Below are 5928 nucleotides of genomic sequence, written 5' to 3' on the forward strand. Positions count from 1 at the left end.
TTTGGCTAAAGCAGCCCAAAGGGTAGTCAGAAATGATTGCAGCCTGAAGAGAGTTTCCTGGGTGCAAAATCTTGACCTGACCTCTGGGTTCACAGCAGACTATCTGACTCACAGTGAGTACTCATTCCCTCTTCTTCCTTCATCCCCATCATTTAGCTCAGGACCTCAGCAGTAGGGTGCTTCAGCTTCTTCCAGAGTAAGAATTCAAGCTGTCTCCATACAGAAAGCAGCCTTGTATATTTGCACAGGGTCTAGAGCATTCATGGCAGAGTCACCTTTTGGCACAGCAGCGGGGGTGCCACAGGAGAGGAATATATGGAGTCACCCTGACTGCTCTTTTCTGTTATTGAGGTGCTTTATCTCATAGAGGTAGTGGCAGGGCTGGCATGAGAAAGTAAAGCAGGGGTTCTGTATCAGGAGCTACTATCAGGATCTGCTTTAAAGTGCTCCCTGCTACACTGTATGCGGTAGAAATGGAGGAGGAGACACCAGCTCTCCTGAAAATCAGTTCTGAACCACTGTGAGCTGTGGTGTTTTTGGTCAGGGCAAAGGCCACAAAATTTGTCTCTGAAAGGAGAGGAATGAATCCCTTCCCAGAGAAGAGTGTCTCTGGTTTCCTGCACTTTACAAATCCTCACCTTACCTCTGGGAACTTGCTTGGGGTTTCAACCTTTCAGAGCAAGTCACAAAAGCATATGCTGTCACCTAGATGAAGTTACAGCCAGGTGGTCCCTGGCTTAGGGGAACTTGTTTCGTCTGACTCTAGTCTGTCTGACTTTGCAGGGAGTGCAACCTATTTAATTAAAGTCTAGAATTGCCTGTCCAGCACAATAAGATTTCCTGCCAGTGATAACAGCCTCTACTTTGGGATTAAAAGGTCTGCTACAGCAGCTGCTGCTGTCACTGAGTTGGACTGGAGTCACATCTAGATATTTTTATGTAGAACAGTGTGGTGGAGGAGGAAGAGTTCATACTGCCTATTGTGCCTAGCTACTGGTTATTAGCTACCTGGAATAAATGTGACCTTTAACCCTGTCTTAGCCTACTGTGTCAGTGTACTTGGGACCATCCTTAAGTCTCTGCTGGTCAGATGAGGGCCTGGTGTAGCTTTCTCAGTTGTGCCTATGGCCCAGTGAAGATTCGTAGAATAGCAGGTTGGAAGGGACCTCCAGGATCACCTAGTCCAACCTTTCAGGATAAGAATATAGTTTAAATGAGATGGTCCAGCACCCTGTCAGGTTGAGCCTTGAAACTGTAATGTAGGGGAATCTGCCTCCTCCCTTGGGAGTTTATTCTAATATCTCATAGTTCAAATGGTGCATTTTTTTCTCCCTGGCATCCAGTCCAAACCTCTCCAGCAGCAACTGGTACCCACTACCCTTTCTCTTGAGGTGCACAAGTTGAGATGAGCCAGCAAGTTCAGATACCAGTAACAGTGGAGCTGCCTGCGGTAGGTTCAGTGTATTGGGATGCTTGTGGGGAAATCCATGTGCCTGCAACTTTGCTGCTCTGGGAACTGAGCATGCCCTTGACTATCAGTGCTGATATGCACTTTCCACACAGTGAGCCTATAAAGCTCCTGCAGCAGCCCTTGCTTTCAGGACAGGGGAAGTTTCCTGTGGGAAAGTGGATGGTGGAGAAAGGAGTTTTCAGCTCCATACTATATTGATTTCACATCTTCCTTGGAGTCACCTTTCCCACTGTGCTACTAACACACGTAGCTTTTCTGGTTCATGTATGGGACAAAGTCCCTTAGCAGAGATAAACCATATCAGCATAGGCCCAGACATTTTCCTGCTTTCTTTCCAGGAATAGCTTCTGTAAGAAGGATGAGTCCCAGGGGCTTGTGCTCAGTCCTACTCCCCGTTAGCACTATTTGGTGTCACATACGTGGTCCTGGTCACCTGATGGGATGTAGATTGCATGGCTGCCAGCCTCCTTGCTCCAGCACGTACACACTGACTACTGCCAGGTCAAGCTTATGCCTGTCCTATGCTTTCCATGCACTCCCACAACTTGCCAATGATGCTGTCTCTAACAGCAAATGGGTTATCTACCTGCATCCTGCCTTAGGTTGAAAAATGTCTTTGCTGCTTTGCACTTGACATCTTCTTCTTCTCTCCCTGCTACGGTTTCCACTGCATGGCAGAGCTCCCCATGACTCCAAGTAATTGACCCGTCTAGGTTTTCTTGGCCTTCAGTGTCAGATGTCAGTGACTCATCAGGATCTCAGACTTGAGGAGCAGGCCCTTGCTTCCTAGGCACTGTGCAAGTGAGCAAGTCAGTCCCAGACAGCATGCAACAATACCACATGCTGTGCTGCCCGCGTCCCTTTACTTCTGCTTGCTGATCCTGCCTGGCTGCAATGCATCTGCCAAAGTCAAGTGGCATCAAGTGCTGGGGACTGTACTGATAATCCTGTGATCTGCCTCTTAGTCACCTCAGAGGGAGAAAAGGATGGGACTCCAGTGACTAATTATGTTAAATGTTTAGAGCATTAGCATGAAGCTTCTGACATTCTTCATGTTTGCCTGTCCCTGCAGGGCTGATGTGAGAAAAGGGCAGGGACGCTCCCAGTCCAGATACAGTCACTGAACAGATATGTCTGGTTTCTGGGTATTGAAGCACAGTGCCTGAAGGATATAATGTGTAATTTAATAAGGAGATTCAAATGCTCACCTATACCACATGATTTCAGATGTGGATTTTTTTGGGTCACAATCCCTATGTTTTCTACCACCTGGCCAAAACCCATCGTGCTTGTCATGCCACTGAGGAAAAGAAACCAGTGGTGGAGCCAGGTGTTTCTTTCATGGAGATTGTGTTGCTCATGATGTTTTCTTCTGAAGGTGTGTGCAATCAAAACATCAGAACATGTCCTCCTCCCTGGGCTCATTCCTCTCAGGTCTACTGAAGGCTGCATCCTTGCTTGATCAGGCTGTGCAGGGCTTAACGTTCAGAGTCTGCTGCTTCTCAGACTGGGCACACACACATATGGATACCTACACACAAAGCATCAGATTCACAACACACATCACTAGCAAAGTCTCTCTCTGTCCAGATCCTTTGTATTCAAGTGTCCTTGTGTGCTGGCTCTTCATTTGAAAGGTTGATGTGTATTAGTTCTCACATTATGCTTCAATGAAGTATGGCTGTGAAACCCAGTTTTGCTAAGGTCTAAGTGAGCTAGAGGCCTGACTGTGCAAGGATGTGGCACTTGGAGATTGCTGCTAAATAGGGGGCTGTTAAATTTTGTGAAAGTGCTGGCAAGGAAGTTACCTGGAACTGCAGTAAGTGAGAAGAGGAATCCCAATCAGCTTCCTTTATCCAACAGTCTGCTAAAGGAGCATTTATGAACAGGACAGAGCCACAACAATGCAGCCTCCTTGACCAGCACAAATTCTTCCCTGCCTGGTGATAGTAGGCACAACAAGCCCATTTCCCAGTCCTGTGACTTCTATAAAATCCTTATCCAAATGTCAGCAAAGGTGACCTTGTGGCTTTTTAAAGCAGTACTTCATAGTCACTTGGCTGCACTGTAACCAAGTCCTTTGCCAGTTTGGCTTTCAGCCCTTGTAAATAGCCAAACAGGACAGGCTGCCTCCACCTTTTCCTGCAGCTCTGTAGAGACCACCCATGGTAAGCTATGTCAGACAGAGGGCAGGTCTGGGTCTGTGCTGGGCAGGGCATGCCAGCATAGCTGGTAGCTGGGTGGATAAAGCAGTTTGTATTTGGGTGTGGAGGGCTCTGGAGTCTCCATTCCTTCTCCGTGCCCCAAACAAAGCATCGTGTGCTGACAGCAGCAGCAGTTCAGTGGTTCTCAGATGGCCTGAGTTATGCCCATGCAAATGCTGTGAGGTCACTGAGGACAGCCTGTTGGATACACCATGGGGCTGGTTTAGTGCATTTACTCAGATCCAGTGAGAGGAGGCTGTTGTTGGTATGGTTACCCTGCAATCCAGCAGTAGACATGACTTCAAAACAGTTTCCAGCTAACTATCTCGGATATTAAGAATGAGTCCAACACAGATAATTTTGTCAAGGAGTCTGTGAATCTCCTGAGGCTGTAGGGCTGAGAAGGAGGCTGTAGCTATGCTGTTATTGGCATTCAGGAAGGCTACTTTAAAGCTACTACTGGTATGTATATCTTAGTTGCAGCATTGTGCCTGGAGTAGAGCTTAAAATTGTGCGTTTCCCATTCCCCTCTCCAAGGAAAGTTTGGTATGAATGTGGCTGCTGGGTGCCTGAGCTTATTTTAGATCATCCTTAGAGCAGGCTCAGATGTTCTAGTGACAGAATAGCTTTGGGAGGAATACATTCTGGATTATTAGCACTTAATTCTCCATGCTTAACTTGTGGATCTCCTGTTGCTTCCCAGTGTGTATAAGTAATGGTGGGTTTATTCAGTGCTGGTTTTCTGTTCCCCCCCCCAATATATCTGTTTCCTTCTTCAAGCTAAATTTGAGCATGCAAGCTCTCACCAAAGGGATGGAAAATTCCTGGAGCTGATACTCCCACTAAGATCTGTGATTGCTCTGCCTAGGGCTTGCTCATCTGCCTAGGGCTTGTCCTCTTGGCTCTTGGTGATTTTTGGGTTATCTGGACAGTTAGCTGATACGGTGGCAAAGTGAGTCTGTACTTTTTTACTCACCTGTCATATGGATGAATAGTCTGGTGCCCTTTGAGGGCTGTAGTATGTCTTGGATTAACTGTGAGCTGGCTGGGGAGAAAAAGAAACACCAAAGCTTTGTCTAAAGAGGCCATACTGTGTCCCTGCAGAGTCTGTAGGAGAGCCTGCACCAAGCAAAGGGTTTGTATCAGACACAGATGAGCTGTGTAGAGAGGGAGGAAAAGCAGGCAGGGCATGCCATATGCCATGCCTGCAGTTACCTCCCTCTGAGGGCAGATGGGTCTGTGGGGTCTGTAAGGAAGAGTGCAAATGAAATGCAGGTGGGAACTGGAGGCATAACTGCCTCCCCCAAAGGGTATTTACTGCTATCAGTGCCTTCTGAGGAGCAGCAGCATTATTCTGACAGCTCACTGTAATGTGATGGAGGGAGTTTCCTAACACAAACTGGTAATCTATGTGCTTTTGTCTGGGAAGAAAGATGGACTTGGACTTTTCTCATGGTCCTAACACTATGGATGTGACACTCTCACAAAGCTGGCCCATAAATCATGAGAAAGAAACATTTTGTGCCTTTTGGTTTTGCCTTGGTAATATCATGTATTACAAATCCAGCTAACCCCCCAGCTGATCTCAGCATGTCGCATTTAGGATGCCATCCCCATCTTTTTGCTGTGGTCCCCTTTGAGCTGAAATGATCCCTTAGTGTATGAAGTCATAAATTTTCTTGCTTTCCAGTCAAAATCCTCTGTCCTGAAATGGAGTTTTTTGGTCACAGTCACAAATTGCTAGCTCATAACAAGAATGATTAGGAAATAGTCCTTAACATATTGCCTACTATGGCCTTTCTAGTTCAGCTGTGCTGTAGAAGTCTGTTTTAGATCAGAAAGTTGTTGACTCTGTCATCTGGGACAAGCTCTGTTCTGATGTTTGATGGTAATTAAGAGTTCTGTTTCATTCAGTTTAAAGCCCTCAGTCTCTAAAAATGCACTGTCTGAAGCAGCACCCTTCCCACAAGATGCCTATTTGTTATGCTGTTACTGCCCTAGACCTCACTTAGAGACCTGCCTGTGCTGCCCATCTACAGAAGTGTGCAATTAGCCCATTTGTCAAAGGGTAAACTGAGGCACAGCCAGACACCAGCACATCCACTGGTTCATGCTTTTGGTCATAGAGCTGCCCACTAGGAAAGGCTGCCAACGACATGACAGAGGATGTCTGTGAGCTTCTCGTGTAGGAAGCGATGTGAAGTTATGCCATCTGCCAGTAAGCACTTCTTGCTTTGAAGTGGTTTATTTCAG

The sequence above is a fragment of the Pogoniulus pusillus genome, chromosome 15 (assembly GCF_015220805.1).
Source record: "Pogoniulus pusillus isolate bPogPus1 chromosome 15, bPogPus1.pri, whole genome shotgun sequence".
Classification (NCBI taxonomy): Eukaryota; Metazoa; Chordata; class Aves; order Piciformes; family Lybiidae; genus Pogoniulus; species Pogoniulus pusillus.